A 6,822-nucleotide genomic window follows, 5' to 3' on the forward strand; every position below is an offset into this window, starting at 1 on the left:
AAAGGTCCACATTAAGAATCTAGAAATTGTAGGCGGGCCATCAAAATTGCAGTCGTCAACTAATGCACAAAAATGATAAATTACAACACTAAAATATTCTCCTTTTTAATTTTTTTTTCAATTATTGTCATTAAATAATTTTTTTGCTGAATCAAAAAACCTTGAAAATTTACCGATAGGTCTTAAGTCATTTCATATTAGAAGTTCAAAATTAATGGACATATAAAGATTAAAGGCATCATTTTTTTTAGAAGCATTTGAAATTCAAATTTTGACAAAATCCATCATAATCGCGAACATTATCAAATTATTTTGTATTTAAAAAATGTATATAATGTTCAATTTTTATAGCCAAGAACTTTAAGTTCAAAACAAGGTTAAAATATTTATAAATATAAATTATACCTACCTAACTATTTCAAATTATAGGTAACAACTAGGCAACGAAAAATAGCGGTAAAACGGAAATATTTGCACGACACCAGTTTTGAATTTGAAGTTTATTTTGATGTTTTTGTTATAATTAAAAAATAATTAGGTAACCCTAATGAGTTAAAATCTTAATCAAATACTTATAGTAGGTACCTACATTTTATATAGACCAGATATTACAATGTTTAAAATATTTTACATTTTACAGAGTTTGCATAGGTACAATAACCAGTGGTATAGTCAGGGAGGCCAAGGGGCTATAGTCCCTCCCCCAATGACTGTGTTGACCTTAGAAATTTATCAGAATTAATAAAAAAATAAAAAGTGTAAATAAAAGATATATTGTATTTGTATTTTTTGTATTTTTTGTGAGACTTAATCCCCCCATACAACATTTCTGGTTACGCCACTGCTAATAACTTATTATTATAGCAAAATTACATTAAAAATACAACATCTAGGACGTTATCAAATAAGTAAGTGATTTTTATTTATTAGGTTTACCGAATACGTTATCAAATGTATTCATTAATATACCATTTACCTATAACAACCTATAGGTTGTCTTAGGATTTGAATTTTCAAAGGAGTTTAGTCTCATACACATTTTAAACATAATATAACGAGCTTATGGTTGATGGGCCTTTCGCTGATAAATTATTTAACTAAAAGCCATTTTTGAATAAATCTAAATACATACTATTTTTTGTCACGCCTCTGCGTTCATCGATCACGGCAAAGGTAAATAATGCACCATGCACTATGCAGGGATCTATGCCAGGCTCGGATCCAGAGCAAAGATCTGGGGAGGGGGGCAACATTTTTTTACAACACAAATGCAATTATAATAAAATATTATACTTTACTAAAAATTTTGTCATAATAGTAGGTATAGATGTTCAATGTGATCAATAAATTATTGATTATTTAATACATAAAACGACAATGTGAAAAGAAGTTTAGTATAATATTATATTTATATTTATAAAAAAATATGTTTGGGGAGGGGGGGGCTGGGCCCTAGGTCCCATGGATCTGTCCTTAATCTATGCTACAACCAGACTATTCTACGAAAACAATTTCATGGAAGAAAATTGTTTGCTCGTCATGCAGGGAGGTTATAGTATGAATATAAGATGTAACCTAAAGTTCATGTTTTGTAAGGACCGTGGTATAGATTTCAGTGTTGCCCCAATAACTTATTCCAGAGAGGTGGCAACATTTTTTTTATCCTCAATGATTTTCCGTCAGCATAATATATGCTGTATACAGCAATTCTTCTTGTTTATTTTCAAAATGATTTATTTTACAGAACATGCGATCTTTCTACAACACCGCAGCTATAGGTATATCTATTTATTTACTTACATTATTCATCAATTGATCGAATAATTATAATATTATGTATATATTATGAATGGTAGGTGTTCATCATGATCACACGCCACCGTTATTACAACAACATAGGTACAAAATATCTACCGATTGATATATGCTGACCTCCAACCGTTCGATATTATAGTATGTATATTATAGATTAATTGTCTACAACAGTGTACGCAGAAGTCCGCTGTAATAAATTTTTAATAACATTAACACTATTATTATATAATAAACTGTCGTGTTTTTCTACTACCACAGCCGATCAGTAATGTAGGTAAAATTAAATTAACCATTAACGCCACGGCTAACAGTAAATTATGGAATACTGACTTCCAAGATTACCTATATTTCATATTTTATGACTACTTGGAATTTGTTCATACTATTTAAAAGTAGTACTATACATTTTCTATTAAATTCCTTTACTATGGTTTTTGAACACAAAATGTAAAAATGTATATTATACTGTAATATTAAATAAATGTACGTAAAAAAATATCTAGATAAATTTTATTAATATAGGTAACCAACATTTTCATATAAGACAAATAAAAATATTAACTGTAGATTTGTAATAATGATTTGTGTATGTATGTACCTATGTATGTGTGGGTATTATACTATTATGTAAGTATGTAAACTATATTTTACTATTATTCACAACTCACCGGATGAAGGTTTTTATGTATAATGTATGAATAATGAGAATCAGTGGCGTTCATATAAGCAGTGAAGCGTTGCTTACACTTAAGCTGTAAAACTTTGTAGTTAATAATTTAAATAAAAATAAAAAATACTACCTAGTGGACAGTTAATAATTAATGATTTTATTGTTAATAAATTAATATTGAAATAATACACTATTTTACAATGATTGTTTTTGGTTGTTACTATACGATGAGAGAGCAAGAACTAAAAGATACTACTTAGAAGAATATGATAGGAAATAGGAGAGAGAGAGAGAGAGAGAGAAAAAGATATATAGTCGTATTCGAAGATATATTTGGACTGTAGGAATGTTTATGGCTGGAGGTATATTTTTGTAGATGATGTTGGAGCATATATTATGACTAATGTGTTGACGAAGTTCGCATAGTTGACCGATGAGGAGCGTGCAAGCAACGAGCGAGATACCCATAATTATTTTTATATATTATATTATATAAATCGTGCTATGAATTATAATCACATTATTTATTAATTAAAAAAAAAAAACAGTTATTACAAAGAAATTGCCAATTGGTAACACTTTCTATTCTCTTGCCTGTCTCTAATTTATTGGCGATACAACGCGTTTGTTTTTGTATACACTTGCGTATTCATCAAAAGTCATAACCAGCTAGGGTTTATTATTAGTTCATGCATATCAGTATTGGCTAAATATACATATGTCTATGGTTCAAAAGTTACTGAAATATGCAGTTAATTTGTTTATAATATACTCAGTTAAATAAACTCTCAGAAAAAATTAATTTACATAACTTTGGGCGCATATCTATCGGCTATCGATCGACTGGAGAATAATATTTTTTTAAAACAAAAATAGCACGTCTTCAGTTATATGCACTTTTTTATTTACAAATGCATACCAATATATATTGAAAATAAGATATCGTGCAAAACGTTCATTTTCTACAGTAAATATATAATCGGACATGTAAAAAAGTCAAAATAAGCGAAATACAATATTTCACATTGGTATATTAACCGTACATATTATATTATGTCACCTGCAACACCTTTAAACACGGTGAGTCGGTGACTTAGTAAGATGTAATTTATATGATGCAATATTGCATATTATGTATAATTAAGAGTCCTATACAGATCATGACAATAGGTATATTAAAATACATTACTCGTGTATCGATTACAGACCTATGTCGGTCTAAATATCAATCACTGCAGCACGTTTATCGCGCATTACAATATTATATTATATGGGTGCAAGCAAACCGCGAATTACAGTAATTTGTATAGCTATGTTATATACAGTGTTTGGATTAGATGAGTATTTTTTTATCTAGATAAAAATAAAGATAATGCAACTCAAATGTATCTAGGTAGAGATAAAAGATAACTCATATTTATCTAGATAAAGATAAAGATAAATACTTTTTCATCTAGATAAAAAAAAGATTCAATTATTTTTTAAATGGTTATAAATTTTGGTATATTTTAGTTGGGCATTAGGAACATAATAATAATTATAATGATATAAATAAAAATAATTACATTATTTATTAAACCATAAACTTTGTTGGAGAATTTGTATAAATATTTAAAAATTTAGTACAATTTCGTATCAATAAAAAATGTATTTAGATGAATTTATTTAGATTAGTAAAAAAATTATCTAAGATGACCGTTTAGATACCTTGTAACTATTTATCTAGATAAGATAAAAGATGAACAAATAATCATCTAGATAAGTCCGAACACTGGTTATATATACAATATTACCGACTTCCGTGGTAGTGTCATTCGTATTATTATTATATTATTATCGGTCGATTTTCGTACGATATAAGCACATAACGTTATGTTACGTTTTACTCGATTTTTCGAGCACCGGTGCTAAAGGGTTTACCGCGCATGATGTTACAATATAATATTATACGGCACTCACAAAAATGTACACACACACACACACACTTAGGAGGGAGACGTCGCAGCAGAACGAACCGATATAATATGCGTACATGTGTAATATATAATAATATTATTATTATTATTATTAACATATACAGCTGCAGAGCAGTGTGCGTTTCTAACGAGATTTGGGTGGAGGTGCGGTTGAAAATTTTACGGGGCCCGTTTCACGTGTCATTTTATTTACACTTGACCGATGCCGCTCGCATGTCGTTGTCGTCGTCCCCACGATGATAATAATAGTAATGGTAATAAAAACGTTATAAGAGGAGGCCGTGCAAATTTTACGAAAAAAAAAAAAAAACAAAATAAAAAAAAAGAACGCATATAATATATTATATACAACAATGCGGCGGCGGCGGCGTATGTACACGAGGTATTTGGCGATCGATAATCTCGGAGATGACATGTGTTATAAAAATGGAATTTCTCGTAGCCTTTTGTTGTTTGCGGATCGCATGTACACACACACACACACACACTCACATATAAAATATATTATTTGCGTATAATACAACTGTATAGTACGCTTTTCGTGTGCTTGTGTGTGTGTGTGTTTGAGATACGCCGAACCGATTGAAATCCGCACGCACACGGACGAAATGCCGAGCGCGCGGACAATGCGCTTAAACGGATAACCGCAATAATCATTGGATTCGATGTATCGAATAATGCCGGCACAAAATATAATATAATTTAATAATAAAAGAAAGAAACGAGCGTGTCGTACACAACGAGAAAGATCTTCTTCTTCTGATGCCGCGGTGCATTTATATAGGGGTGTAAATGCGCGCGCGTTTGAATCGATCGACGCGCATACCGTTTAAACCTATATATGACCACTACCCGAGTACGAGTATGTATTGGAGGAGGTTAGTATGATATTATTATGACGTATACTATGATACGCAAATTATCTGTTAATGTGCATGGAAAAAAAATAATACTATATGTATATATATTGACGACGAAACGTGTTTGAAACGGTCTAAAAGAGTAAAAAACAGGGGCGCTGTTCTTACAGATTTAAAATGATACTTCTAATATTTTTCAGCCGGACTAAATTTCGTCACGACCAGTAGGCCACGGGGCATCCGTGAAAAAATCTATCTAGCGTATTGTTACTTTATCGGTTTGAACACAATACCACAATCAGTGGCGTCCAATTTGGTGGGGCGGAGGTAGGAATTCGCCCCCTTGTCATTAGCGGGCCTCTGTTGGGCCGGATATGGGCTAGTTTTGGGCCTCCAAATAGTAGTTAATAGGTAATATATTTAGGTAGCCTTCTACATAATATGTATTAATTATTTAGTCTATGTTATCCCTCAAAAAAATGAGTTATTTATGCCTATTATAGTAACCATGGTTATCTCAGATAACCTTGATAGTAATTAATAACTAGTAAGTATAAAATAAATATGTAAGAAGGCTATTTGTATTGAGATAAAAATGCAATTGTAATGTAATGTTATTGTTAGCGAGTGGTTTTATCCACTTTTATTATGGTCAAAAATCTTGTCCCCCCTCTCAAAAACTGAAATGACGCCACTGATCACAATAATGCATCACAAACGAGATAAATTTAATACATTCAAAAATATTTAGATTCAGCTTATCAATAATATCATGTTGAAAATGGAGATTTTAAAACGATAGTTATTGTACTTATCTACTTATTATATAGAATCTAGATTCTAGATGACTAGGTATAATATGTATAGGTATAATGTATATTATAAACTATTTATATGATTTAATTATTGAGTTTAATTATCATATAATTATGTCTTGACTAAATCTAATAGGTAAGATAGGTGAGTAAGTGAGTTTTATACTTTCATCCTTTATCATAAATTTTGTTCCAGCGTATGTTTTTTTAATAAATTAGGAACTATTTTGTATTTAAGTTTAATAGAGTTTCGTTATAAAATGCATAATTAAGGATGGATTTTAACAATCTATTAACACAATTTACACAATCTACTAAATTAAAATTTTGTAAATTAAACATTATAATTTATAAGTGTTAAAAAAGGTACATATTTCATACTCAAATAAATCACTCGAGTCTAAAATACAATTCGAGTTTCACGTTATTTCTATAAATGCAATATAAAAAATATAAATTTATATAAATGTGTACCTACTTATATTATACCTACTACACAATATATTATTATGACAGAATCTAGGAATCATATCCACGGAAAACAATACCGACTCATTTATCTGCAAAAATTAAATATATTATTAATTGTACATTGATTGAGACAGTGATGTAGCTGTGCTCTGTGCCTCTGTAGTATGGTACATAGTAAGTCGAAACTACTCACACCGTCGCCCATAAAAGTTACA

The sequence above is a fragment of the Acyrthosiphon pisum genome, chromosome A1 (assembly GCF_005508785.2).
Source record: "Acyrthosiphon pisum isolate AL4f chromosome A1, pea_aphid_22Mar2018_4r6ur, whole genome shotgun sequence".
Lineage (NCBI taxonomy): Eukaryota > Metazoa > Arthropoda > Insecta > Hemiptera > Aphididae > Acyrthosiphon > Acyrthosiphon pisum.